The sequence below is a fragment of the Petromyzon marinus genome, chromosome 40 (genome assembly GCF_048934315.1).
Source record: "Petromyzon marinus isolate PM22_M1 ecotype Great Lakes invasive population chromosome 40, UKy_Petmar_22M1.pri1.0, whole genome shotgun sequence".
NCBI classification, from domain to species: domain Eukaryota; kingdom Metazoa; phylum Chordata; class Hyperoartia; order Petromyzontiformes; family Petromyzontidae; genus Petromyzon; species Petromyzon marinus.
The window spans coordinates 11,217,514-11,231,712 of record NC_133706.1 but is presented as its reverse complement, the minus strand read 5'-3'; the positions used below and the strand labels follow the sequence as shown (position 1 = coordinate 11,231,712).

Sequence of the window (14,199 nt, the reverse complement as noted above, 5' to 3'; positions counted from 1 at the left end):
GAATTTAGCATTGAAATAACTAGGCGAATTTAGCATTGAAATAACTGGGTGATTTGCTAGTGACTGGTCACAGAAATGACTACACATCTGAGCTATTCACAGTACTATATAGTGAACCAATAAAAACTAAAATATAAATTACCTTCATGTTATCAATAAACTCTATATTCTCCAATCAGCTAAGCCACCAACCATAAGTCGTTATATATCACAATGCTATATGGCGAAAAAATGGGTGGATTCTTACCCTCAAATTTCCGTACCACGGATAGCTATGGGCCCCGTTCAGACGGACGAGTTCGTCCATGGTCGGAACAGAGGAGGGGGAGAGAGACAGCTGCGAGGCCCTAGTATGCTCCATGTTGTAAACCATACCATTAACCGTGGTGTGAGAGGTATTAAGAGGCAATGCTGGCGAAAGAGCTGCGGTCTGAAGGACATCGTAAAATTACAATTAATTAAGAACAGAAATGATTTAACACATCTTTCCAGTGGTTACTAAGCCTGAATCCATCTTCTCGGTTGAAATTGTCTCTGTGCTTGTATATGTGAATGGCCTCATGAACGAATCTCTCATGGTAGCCGGTTGGTTTGCAAAGAACCTCCGTCTTGGAGAAGTCAATGTCATGTGAGCCCACTGAATTGTAACAGTGGTCTGCCACGGCAGAGGAGTTCGTCTTACCGTGTTTCAAGTCTGCTTTATGTTCGCGGATGCGGTCCGAGATATGTCTTTTGGTTTCTCCAATGTAGCTACTACCACAGAGGCACTTTAGTTTGTAAACGCCTGGGTACTGTATGTCTGGAAGAGCATCTTTTACAGATGGAACTAAATCACGGATTTTGTGTACTGTGTTGAATCGGACCTGGATCTTGTGTTTATTCAGGATTTTGGAGATCTTTTTAGTGACCCCTGCAATGTAGGGTAAGGTGATGGTTTTGAGTGGCTCCACAAGAGGATCCTTCTTCATGACTGGAGTGATGGCTTTGCGGATTGTGTAGTCGGAGTAGCCATTAGCCCTGAGAGCCTGGTGTACGTGCTTGAGTTCACTGGTAATGTGTTCCTGGTCGGAAATGCATTGGGCTCTATGGTATAGAGTCTTGATGAGGCAGTTCTTCTGGGATGGATGGTGGTGGGAATCCGGTTTCAAGTAAGCATCTGTATGGGTAGCTTTCTTGTAGACAGAGTGGCTCATTGAACCATCATGTCTCCTTTTAATTAAGACATCCAGAAAGGGTAGTTTGCCATCTTTTTCGACCTCCATGGTAAATCTGATGGCTGGTGAGACATTGCTTAACCAACACATACTTCACCTGGAATGGAACTTTCTACAAACAAACTGAGGGCACCCCAATGGGCTCCCCCCTATCTCCGGTTGTAGCCAACGTATTCATGGAAAAATTTGAAACTGACGCCATCCAGACTGCCACTCTACGCCCGACCTTATGGAAGAGGTACGTTGATGACACCTTTGTCATCTGGCCACATGGCCAGCCTGCTCTAGACCAATTCCGCGACCACATCAATTCCATACACCCAGCCATCAGATTTACCATGGAGGTCGAAAAAGATGGCAAACTACCCTTTCTGGATGTCTTAATTAAAAGGAGACATGATGGTTCAATGAGCCACTCTGTCTACAGGAAAGCTACCCATACAGATGCTTACTTGAAACCGGATTCCCACCACCATCCATCCCAGAAGAACTGCCTCATCAAGACTCTATACCATAGAGCCCAATGCATTTCCGACCAGGAACACATTACCAGTGAACTCAAGCACGTACACCAGGCTCTCAGGGCTAATGGCTACTCCGACTACACAATCCGCAAAGCCATCACTCCAGTCATGAAGAAGGATCCTCTTGTGGAGCCACTCAAAACCATCACCTTACCCTACATTGCAGGGGTCACTAAAAAGATCTCCAAAATCCTGAATAAACACAAGATCCAGGTCCGATTCAACACAGTACACAAAATCCGTGATTTAGTTCCATCTGTAAAAGATGCTCTTCCAGACATACAGTACCCAGGCGTTTACAAACTAAAGTGCCTCTGTGGTAGTAGCTACATTGGAGAAACCAAAAGACATATCTCGGACCGCATCCGCGAACATAAAGCAGACTTGAAACACGGTAAGACGAACTCCTCTGCCGTGGCAGACCACTGTTACAATTCAGTGGGCTCACATGACATTGACTTCTCCAAGACGGAGGTTCTTTGCAAACCAACCGGCTACCATGAGAGATTCGTTCATGAGGCCATTCACATATACAAGCACAGAGACAATTTCAACCGAGAAGATGGATTCAGGCTTAGTAACCACTGGAAAGATGTGTTAAATCATTTCTGTTCTTAATTAATTGTAATTTTACGATGTCCTTCAGACCGCAGCTCTTTCGCCAGCATTGCCTCTTAATACCTCTCACACCACGGTTAATGGTATGGTTTACAACATGGAGCATACTAGGGCCTCGCAGCTGTCTCTCTCCCCCTCCTCTGTTCCGACCATGGACGAACTCGTCCGTCTGAACGGGGCCCATAGCTATCCGTGGTACGGAAATTTGAGGGTAAGAATCCACCCATTTTTTCGCCATATAGCATTGTGATATATAACGACTTATGGTTGGTGGCTTAGCTGATTGGAGAATATAGAGTTTATTGATAACATGAAGGTAATTTATATTTTAGTTTTTATTGGTTCACTATATAGTACTGTGAATAGCTCAGATGTGTAGTCATTTCTGTGACCAGTCACTAGCAAATCACCCAGTTATTTCAATGCTAAATTCGCCTAGTTATTTCAATGCTAAATTCTCCTGTTTGATTTGTACTAAGTGCCTCGGTGAATGTGTATGCTCTGACTTCAACGTAGCTATTTCTGTAGCAGTTACAAGCGAATCACTCAGCCATTTCAATGCTAAATTCTATGCTAATCCCATTGTCAAGGGGTGCCTCTGCGGATGTGTATGCCTTAACTTAGCTATTTCAATGCTAAATTCTATGCTAATTCCTTTTAACAATGGGTGCCTCTGCGGATGTGTATGCTTTAACTTTTAACATAGCTATTTCTGTGACCAGTCACAAGCTAATCATTCAGCCATTTCAATGCTAAATTTTATGCTAATTCCTGTGTCAAGGCTCTTTGTTCCTCTCACACAGCTTAAAAGCCGTGATCTGAACGTGGCTCTCTCACTCCAGCGCTGTCCTACCAGACAGTCTCGCCCCCCTTCACCTGATGAAGGCCGCTTGTGTTGTGGCCGAAACGTCGTGAGAATATTATTGTGTTATTTTATTTTATCAATTTATTATTTTATTCTCATTCTACGTGACTTTACCGAAAGAACCAAAGAAGGGTCCATAAATATTTCAGAAAGCTGATGGGAGTGCGCGGGATCTTTTTTCTTCTCGGAAGCGATTGTTGCCTGTTGCCTGCAACTCTCCGTGCCCTAGATAACGTGTTTACACCACTGATGATCCTCTGTGGGAGCAACGGCGAACATTTGACCGTTTTCACGTGTGGATTTGACATCCGGGCCAAGAGCTTCAGGAGACGCAGAGTGAAATACAAGCGGTGTTTCTGGGGAGTGGGTCTCAGTGGACAGTTGCTCACTCGATGTTCGCAGCTGTCCACCACATTGGCACTCATCAAATACCACTCCGTTCGTTTGCAAGCACCTAGAGATTTCTTTCTGGAGAAACTTCCCGCATCCCCCCCCCCCCTGCGTTGATGGGTTTAATAATCGCACGCCGCTCCGCAGCGCTTGCCCCGCCGACTTCTCCCCATCATCGTGAAAAACGCCACGCGCACTCGATATGAAAACGAAAAAAATACTTCCATTATTTTGTGTTCAAAAAGTTACATTCGCACACGCAGAGAGAAAACAAAAGGAGCGTTTCAAGGGAGCGCTTGCGAGATCGGTATCGCCTGCCACCCGTCTCATCGACTTCGGCGCGAGGGTTCCCCGGGACCGGCCTGCCCTGCGTGCGCCTATAACGACTCCGGTGATTCCGGGTCCACAGCGCTCCAAGGCACGGCCGCCCGAGAGAGTCGCAGCACGCCTGGTGCACCACCTTCTCCTCTTCCTCCTCCTCCTCCTCTTCCTGCCCTTCCTTCCACTTCTCATCGGCCTTCGCTTCGGGTAAGAAATCCAGGCGATCGCCGGATCCCAGGTTTAAGCCGCCCGAGTCTCCAGCGTGACTTAAGATCCGCTGTCTCGTTTTTGTTTGCCGTTTGTGATCGTGACAATCGTAGGCCTGTCACAGATCCTGTGACGAACCTTCAGGGAGTGTTCTCGTACTCCGGCCGCCCCAGGTGTGGGAAGCAAAGCCGCAACGAGGGCGGTGGGAGGGCGGCACCTGTAGGAGCGGAGAACGGAGCGCGCTGCCGTCCCATTCGTGGGTTACACGCAGACACACAGACGCGCAGTACACGCTGTACACACAGACGCGCAAGTACACGCTGTACACACAGACGCGCAAGTACACGCTGTACACACAGACACGCAGTACACACAGACGCGCAGTACACACAGTGCACACAGACACGCGGTACACTCTGTTCTCCTATAATGCGGTAGTTACGTTCCTGAAGAACACCACGTTATGGAAAAATCGCGTTATACTAAATAATAAATAGCACCTAGAAGCATCCAGCAGCATCCCCGCATTGTGCGATGCTTCGGCGAGGGAGCCGCACCACCGCCTATTCCCAGTAGTTCTGTTCGCTCCATCGCGTTGTTTATACAATTTCGCATCTGCGTCATAAAAAAAGACGCGTTCCCAAATACTCTCCATCGCTTTGTATCCGATTCGCGTCACGAAAACAAGACGGACCGTCTTCCGGGTGCGAGCGTGGGGGGTCGCGTACTTTCTCGAGCACAATTCGCGCGGCATTTTGAACCGACGCGACCTTTAATCGCGATCCGGCGGCACGGCGGGGAAGTGGAGTACACGGCGCGCTAACGGGAGGTTTCCACCCCATACCCTGTCTGGTGGTCGACTCAGCCCTTCTGCATTCCTCCGGGGGGTGGGGGGGGGACAAACGAAGCGACGCTTTGCGGAGTAATTAGCAGTGGCTGTTGCCCCCGTGGGAAGATTCACTCACCCCGATCACAACAATGTGGAATTTACACTTCAGATTTCTGGTTATAAAGCAGAGTTGAGCAATTGAGTCATGATCAATTGGGGAAAGAAACGACGTGGAATGTTGCGGCTGATAGCAAATCACTGCATCCACGCATGCAACGCGACTGCGTGATGGCCATGCACGTGAAGGGTGAGGGTATCCCCACTAAATCACGTGGATGAATAGATAATTGTCAGCTACTTCGTTTCCATTAAAAAAAAAACCCACACGGGTTTTCAATTCGTTCCAGTTTATAGCAATCAATGATTTGTTACAGGTGCAACATTGGGATTAAAAGACAGGAGCGGTGGTGCAGCGGTTAGCGCACTGCACTGTGAACCCTGTGACCTGAGCCGGCCACAACCAAAATCAGCGGCGAGCAACATCCGAAGCAGTCCTGCTCTTGCGCTTTCACCAACCCGCACTGACCAGCATGGGGATGTTTGGTGAATAAAAACTCATAACCGGCACGGTGCGCGTGGGAGGCCTTCAAGCAAGCAGTGGATTGAGAATGGCTGTAATTTTTATTCAAATCACAGCCACTTTAAGCTGCGTGAGAGCAGCTCAGTGTCCAAACTTGTGGTCTTTTTACTTCCAGTACTTGAGGCAAATTTAAATTTCACAATATTTTCACGACTGATAATTCAGCCTGTTTTAGATTTGGAACCTTTCGCCTCGGGTAAAAGTGACATTTCAACACATTGCAGAATTCCTGCAGTGCGTGTGTAGATATATGCGTGCGAATATGCGTGTGTGGACACATCCCGTTGAAATATTTCCCAAAATTTCAATAACCGTGCTCTGATGGGCGACTCGAGCGCTCATTCAACGCATCTCCGTAATTCTACACACGTCCCATATCGCTTGCAATCTCCTTTTTATTCTCTGCTCTAAATTGAGAAAGAGGGGGGGGGGGTGTATGAAAAGATAAGCCAAAGGAGGACAGGAGTGATTGAAAAGTGAGATAAACTGCAGGAATAAATGAAAGAATTATACAGTGCGGCGAACAGGATAAAGCACAGTCAAATTATACTACAAACGGGAAACTCAATACGATAATTGTAAAACGTGTGAAAAAAGTGAAATAGAGGAATAAACAAAACCTTTAGTTTGTTTTATCCGTGTGCGAAATATTTCACGAGCATTCTCTCCAGATAATTGAACTAAACATTTATTTATTTTTACCGGGTAAGGCTCACTGAGCTATAGAGCTCTTTTCAGAAGCGATATTACCACAAATGATAGCTCAACTAAGTGCCTTATCAAGAGGAAATTTACAGGAGCCAAATACTCTATGAACGCATGTTAAATTACTAAACGTGGAGGGAAAGACCCGGAGACAAATCTCAGCGATCACAGGGAGAACAAGCGGACTCCAAATATACAGCAGGCGTCAGGGTCGGGATCGAACACATGAACCCACGACTCTCCTGTTTACCAGGCGAAGTAGTTAACGTCTTGCCACCGCCGCACCTAATTGATGTTCAATTGGTGAGCTCTGACCAACACATTAGGTGTTCCCTCTGCAGCCGATGCAAAACACATATAGGGCTTCCCTCCCCCCCCCCCCCCCCAAGGCAAATTCATCTTTAATTATATTTAATTTACAGCCGGCATTTTCAATCGCTTTTGCCTGCAATTTGTTGCGCACGTTATAGCCTCGACCCTCTTTGGCAAACGGCACAGGCGTTAAGATGTTCAAACACCCAATAAGCACCTATTTGCAAGGCATCAAGTTCTTGATTTCACCGTGTTGATACTGGCATAAAAAGGTCCCCGCAGATATGTTATAGCCGCCACCGTTAACGGTAAAGGGGATCGGCCCAAGGCCACGTGCGCACACGAGGGCCTCGAGGAGCCTCCGGCCCGATAATCGCACGGGCCTGGGTTGGGGGAGGGACGCTGAGGAGCCAAAGGGTCGCGCTGCCGGGATTGCCGACGGGAAAAAATAAAGAAGCTGAAGATGCGGCCTCCTTCACTTGCCTTTCCCTTCACGTACAAAAACACCGAGGTCTTTCCCCCCCACCCCCGCATCCCATGAGCCGCACGGACTTTTTGAGAGTGCGCACATTTCAAAGCAATGCTGCTGAAATTACGCACTCCCAGAAGGCCGTGAGGTTGACCGGATGCGTTCATTTATTTTAAAGATATTAGTTCGGTGGAGGGACGGAGGTGTGAAGGAGGCGTTTTGTCCGCTTATTTATGTTGGTATTTATATTCTCCGGGACGACGCTCGCGATTGTTTTACCAGGAGGGAGGCGTATCCTCCGCTTTGGATCGTGGCTCGGAGTGTTAGATCCATTCATGTCTAGCCGACGTGACGCGACCCTTTGTAATCCTGGTTCCGCGTCCACGCTTTGATTGTTGAAAATACGAACAGAAATATTTACGTTCAAAAAATTATTCTTTCACTCAGAGAGCTGTCGACATCAGTCCATTATTGTAGATTCACGCGAGACACCAGGATTTGAGGGGTATGATATGCCCATGTTGCATTGAGGCTACTGGGGGTGAAACAAACTATTTAATCAATCCACTGCTGGACAAGGTCCTTTCCACAATGGAGGTCGTTGGACTATACTTCGCCATGCTGGTCAGTGCAGGTGGGAGGATTGGGGGCTCAACACCGCTTCAGACGTCACTCGCCGCTGATATCACATCGGAGGGGAGTCAAAGAGTTCGCTGGCCACACGGCGCAGGACGCTAACCACTGTGCCATCATTCTTCCCGTTTAATTAACAATAATACCCGATTCATGTTCCATTTTTGTCACAATCTTAGTCTCTGACAACAACCCGTGGAATTGTATTCCGGGTTTAGTTTGTGGATTTGAGTTAGCCAAAGCCTCATCGACTTAAACAGTCAGAAATAAAATATTCTCTAAGTTTTGGGAAATGGAATCCCCCCCACCCATACACCTCTAAATCAGCTCAAGCTTGCCGTAAATCACGTGACTTCGGTGTGGCCACTCCCAATCCGATTCCCTCCATTCCCCCTACCGCCCGATGTGAGAACAGACGCTGCTCTGTGCAAGCTCACTTCTGCTCGCTCCTTCCTCCTCTCTCTCTCTTTCTCCAACTTCCCCCCACTCTCATCATCCCTCCACTCTCATCATCACCCTCTGGTCCCCGACATCTTCGCCCGGTCATTCCTACACCCCTCCTCCCAGTCCTGCCAGGCGCTCCTCCTCCTCCTGTCTTCCTGCTGCTCATCTTGAGCCGTGCCCTCCTCTATATCTGCCTTGTGGACTTCCGTAAGCGGCCTCCATTCCCTTTGCGCGTCATCTTGCCCCACTGTAATCTCGCCCAGCCTTCCCGTCGAGGAACAATAAACAGTCACCCGCGACTTTGCGCGGGTTGGTCTCTGTCCCTCGCGTTCACTCGCACCCTCCCCGCTCCGCCTTGCTCACACCAACACGCGCCCACTCCCTACCCACTTGACTTCTCCTGTGCACTCGGGGCATTGCCTAGGCCATCAAACCCGACGGCAACCTGGCCAATCGCTGGCAACATCTGCGTGCATCAAACCCGACGGCAACCTGGCCAATCGCTGGCAACATCTGCGTGCGAAGTGTGGGCAAAGCAACTCTGACTCCCGTTCCCTCACCTGTGCCTGTACCTGTGGTCCTACTCACGCCTCTCTCGGTTCGCTCGCCGCGAGGAAGCAGAACCCTCCCGTGCTGTGCCACGGAGCAGCTGTTCTCTAGTCCCACGTAGTCGATCTTCGACTCCCCTTCCCCCGTGGAGTGACACGGGTGAAAAGGTTTACAGACAAACACACACACACCACGCACATTCAGTTGCCGCGTTTGGTCCTCTTCGAGCTTTCACAGCAGTCTTCAAAAAATATGTACCAAATGATCTCAGTGCGCGTCTTCATAATTTCATGTCGTTATGACGGGTCGTGCTCTCGTATCGTGCGCGCAGCCGTAATTGTCACGCCGTGTGATCTTCATCCCACTCGGTTCATCGCTGACTGAGACGTTGATAAAACAATTATTCTGGAAACATTCCATCGCTAAAAATGTAGTGTCGCTCAGTCCCTGTCCCGGACTCGAACCCACCTCCAGCTCAGAGGTGAGAAGGAGCCTTTTGCGGTCACCCCTCGGGCAACGAGGTTTTGACAAAACAAGTCCCGGGGCCGACAGGGCAAGCGTAACGACTCACGACACACGGGGGGGGGGGGGGGGGGTGTAGGAGGAAGTTCCACAAGGGAGGAAGCAAGAGGTCGAAGGGGAAGGTGAAAAATGAAAAAGAGAGAGAGGAAGGAAGGGAGGGGTTTTTTTTTTCTTCTTCTTCTTTTGGGAGGAAGGAGGATTGCGAGGTTGTTGTTTGTGCGCGCAACCGGGTAGCAAGCACAACATTTAACGCCTCTTAACGCGACCAGGACATGAGCCACGAAAGGACGAACAATAACAACAATGATCGGAGCCACACGCGGAACGTGAAACAAGATTCAAAAACTAAAAAAATGAAACAACGACGTGGGGCTCCTCGCTAGCGCAACGTTGGAAAACAAAACGCCAACACCTCCGCTCCGGCTCCGGCTGGAGACTTCACGCTCCTGCTGCTCCACGCGATGCAGAATCGTCGGTCACGTGACCGAAGCCCCAGCTGATTTGTTGTCACCACCTGCCACTTGTCAAGGGGCAATTAAATTAATTAAATTAACAATAATTCATCGCACGCAAGATTATCTGTGGTTGTTGTTGCTGTTGTTGTTATTAGGGGTGGAAACATTTATTGATTGGCCCCACTCGTAGCCACCGGTGCTTCGGTGACTTTTCAGGATTTAAGACAACCGTCGCGCGAATCAATTAGCTACACCGCACGGATCTGCTGGCTGCAGCCTTGCAATACGGTAATGAATTGATCTCATGATGAGAGGGCAAATCATCATCATCATCATCACGATGCATGGGCAAGCCTATAGAGGTGTCCACTGCATTCTTCGTCATTTGTTTCCACTTCCCTCTGTCTCGTGCCAATATGTTCAGGTAGTGTGCCACATCTGTCTGACACCAGCCTTGTGTGTCGTCGTCAACCCATCCTCTGTTAGCTCTTCCTTTCTTTCCAGTTACTTCCTTCCAAGTAGTGCAATGAAATAGGAATAGTTTTTTTTTTATTCAAGATAACTCTTGCAAATGTTTACCAAGGAAGGGTATCCTCCTTGCCCCCTTATTTTCAGGGGGGGGGGGGGGCATCTCGGCTGTGAGAAAAGGGAAAAAAAACTGCCCTCCAAATTTATAAAAAAAAATAAAAAAACAGAAGAGCCACTCCGTTTGAAACTCAGACGATGCTCAGTGCTGGAGCAAAGGGGATGAGCACTTGGGGGGTGGGGGTGAGGGCGACCCCACAGGGCCGTTGTCCGCGTTCCCAGCAGCTTCTGCTCCTCCTTCCAAATGTCCATTTCTAAACTAAAACGATGTTTTTACATCTTTATTTGACCAGGAAAGGCCCACTGAGCTGTATAGATCTTTTTCGGAAGCGACCTCGCCACAAGTGATAGCTCAACAAAGTGGCTTATCGCGTGGAAATGTATAGCAAATACTCTAAACGCGTGATGTTCATTCTAAATGTGGAGGCACAAACCGGAGGACCTGGAGACAAATCCACGCGACCACGAGGAGAACATGCAAACTCCAAATATACAGGAGGTAGGGTCAGGATTGAACCCACGTCCTCCCGTATACCAGGCGAGGTAGTTAAAATCTCACCACTTTGTTGAGATTTTATCAGTCTCCAATCATCCCCGCTCAGTCTCACAAACACACACAGACACAAACACAAAGTCGGTATCACGCGCACGCACATACACAAACACGCATCCGTATCTCCGTGGCTGCCTTTCTCTCTCTTCTCTATGGATGTGTTCTCTTGACGCTCTCCCCCCCCCGACCCAATTTTCCCCGTCTCACTTTGTTCATTCCCTCTCCCACCATGCCCCTTCTACCTCTCCATGTGTTCGTTTCCACCTTCCTCCTCCTTCCCTCGGTGTCTCTCTCCCCCCTCTCCTCCGTTGCTAAGCCACGCTCGCTCTCTGTTTTTCCACAACTGCCTCGGCTTCTATCTCAACATCTTCCTCCCAAACCCTTGATGCAGCTCCCTCTCACCCAAACCCCTGACCCCATCCCCCGTTCTCACTCTGCCTCCCCATCGCACTATTTCACTCTGCCTCCCCACTCTCTAAAATTGCCCTCCTCTCTCTCTCTCTACCTCTTTCACACTCATCCACTCAAGCCTCCCCCTTTTCTCCATCACTCTGCCCTTTCCCTTCCCTCCCACCCCTGCCTCCCATTCCACGGCCTCTCCCCTCAATCTCCATGCATCCCCTCCTCCTCGCAGCGGCAGGAGAGGAACCCACTCGCTCGCAACCTCACACACACCTCTCTCTCTCTCTCTTTCTCACATCTATCCATTTTTGCAACGACCTTTCTCTCAGCTCCGCGCAGAATCACAAAACACACGCCCGTGCCTTTGCCGCTCTCTTTCAAGCCTCCCATTCCCGCCCTCTTTCACATTATCCTGCTTTTCATCGCTCTCCTATTTCTCTCTACCCCGCTGCTCTTTTATCTTCATTTTTTTGCCCGTTGCTTCACATTTATTTTTTTGCGTGCGCAATGTTGCCCCAACCTCCTTTTATATCTGCTCATTCTTCATTCCTTTTCTTCTGCCTTTTATACTACAAACCACCACAACCCTCCCCCCCCCCAAACAACTGTAGTATATTTATTTTTGTTGTTATCATTTATCAATCATCGTCGTCGTCGCAAGCAGCATTCAGACGGCGCGACGCGTAATGTTCCATAATTCATTTCTGCTCCGCGTCACACACAGTTCCTTTCAAATCTTTCTGCGCGACTCGGAGCGAAAATCCAGGCCTGGCATTGCCAGCAAGCGGTGCCCCCGGGACACCAGAGCCCGTCGGCTCGCTGGCGGCGGCGGCAGCGGTGCTGAAGAGGCCAACGATGATGAGGGTAGCGAAGGGGTGGGATGACGTGATCTTGGCCAGCTGTGTTTCACGTAGTCGGCATGGGGCCCTGGTGCAAAACGAGGAATTAGAATGGTTCCCCCCTCCCCCCCCCCGCTGTCAAATTTACTACTTTCTCTTCCTAGCCGGGAGCCCGGACCCTTCCGGCACGTGGTGTCCCGGGGGCAGCTGCGCCGCCTGCACAGCTCGATAGCTGTGTCCCACCGATCGTGGCACAGGTGCTGTAGCATCGTCATGGCGCGGTGCTCACGGTGAGCGACAGTGATTATTCGGCTCTTCTCAGAGCCGCCGCAGCCAAAACGCGGCCGTCAGGGTTCGCTTGCCGCCGGCTATTTTCGCGGTGACACGAGCACTAGCATACGGGCGATGAAACGCGGACACCGACGACGACGAAGAATGGAGCGAAACCAGAAGGTTTGTCGAGATCCTTGGAATTTCAGCACGAAGCAGAAAGAGGAACGCGCGAGTGAAAGACACCGTCATAGGGCCTGCTGAGGAGAGTGAGTGGGATTGAGCAGGGCACGTCGTGGCCAGTGGTCGAGACTCACGGCGGAGTGGCGGCCAAAGGAGGGACACGCGCTTGAGAGGACGTCACCACGGAGATGGAGCGATGCAAATCAAGAGCTAGACGAACTGTTGCATCGTAAGACTGAGATGGCGACAGCTTGGGGAGGGCCTTCAGCCAGCTGTTGGTAGATCTTGGCTGATGATGGCCTTTAACACATTTACGTTCACTTTATATGATATATACTAAGAAAGACTCTCGATTAGTCCTCCAGTCCATACCTGTCAACCCCTTGTCAGTGCCGACCTTATTACAGACCAATTCAAGCCTTACTGGTCACCCCGTGCCCTTATAAATCTCAACGTTCATCCTACGAAGTGACATCACAAGGGAGAAACACAAACAAATAGATACAAAAACATCATTTAGCTCGAATTGAAACGGCTGAACGCCGTATGGACCTGAATATGGGTAAACCGTATGGGAATGAGAGTCAATGAAATGAAATGTCTGTTAGCAGATAATACCAAATAATGTGTACTATATTTTTTGTACTGCAATAATTACACAAAGTTTAATCCCTTTTGAAATCCACTGCTAGACGAAGGCCTCCCTGCACCACGTCGGTCATGGGGGAGGAGGGGGGGGGGTTTGACCATACTTCACAAGCAGTTAATCGACAGTGGGATGTAATTGAACAACATTATCATTCCGCCGACAGTGTTCATCCGGCGAATTATTTCTGTAACAAAAAGGCCCGTGGAGATGCGAGTCGCTGAAAAGGGACGACGGGTTTAGCCCAAAATGCCCCAATTAAACGGTGGACACGGGCTTATCAGTCGATGGCATTTTGCAGTGCAGCTGCGGCGCCTTTTCGTGTGTCTGGTGGGCGGCCTGGTGGCTGCAAAAAAAAAGAGGAAGTGGAGGCTTGTTCGAGTCCTCTTCCCCTCCCTTCCTTCCTTCTGTGCACTTTTTTTTAACCGAGAGGGCGACTCGTGTTCCAAACAGCCCTGCCCCTTAATTCTCCCTCTCTCCCTCTCTCCCTGCCCCTCTCTCATCGAAGTGCTCTTCCCCTGCGCTCTCAAACCCCTCGGCGTCAGCCGGGTCCCCCCCCCCCCCCCCGCCAGTGTCACCTCCGAGCCATCCGAGTATAAAATCGGGACATTTTTCCCCAACAATCGTTTAATCGCTGCCATTTTTCCAACCAGCGCGAACGCGTGTGGGGAGGGAGCAGCGACAGAGGCTGCCACCGTGGAGGCGAGGGAGGGCTGGGGGGACCTCTCGTCATCGCCGTCAAGCGGACGAGCGCCAGTTCGACGGGGGCTCATCGCGCCGCTGATTCACGTCGTCGACACCGCGAGGTACCACGACCTCCCGTAAGCAGCGCTCCGGGCAACAGCAGGTGGGGGCGCATCAGTCGCGGGCCGGGGTGGTCGGGAGAGGAGAGCTCACGTGAGTGCCTCGTCTGCGGACCTCGCGAGTCTTGGCCGGAGCGGCCGGACCGGACGCATCAGCCGCTGTTGCTGCCGGCGTGCGACACCTCGACAGCGTGAGCTTTCATCACTGATTGGCTTCTTTT

At 50.0% G+C, this 14,199-nt stretch overlaps 1 protein-coding gene across 3 annotated transcripts in view; it reads left to right on the top strand.

Moving 5' to 3' along the window:
* Positions 1-3,146: 3,146 nt before the first annotated feature.
* ZNF366 (zinc finger protein 366) overlaps positions 3,147-14,199 on the top strand; it is a 40,145-nt gene continuing 29,092 nt past the window's right edge. Inside the window, exons 1-2 of one of the 3 annotated variants that reach the window (XM_076073133.1) lie at positions 3,147-4,139; positions 13,829-14,169. The gene's annotated coding sequence lies outside the window, so the exon portion shown is untranslated. Of the gene's footprint in view, positions 4,140-10,322; positions 14,170-14,199 lie in introns of those variants that run through there. The other 2 variants (XM_076073135.1, XM_076073134.1) reach the window with 2 other exon arrangements.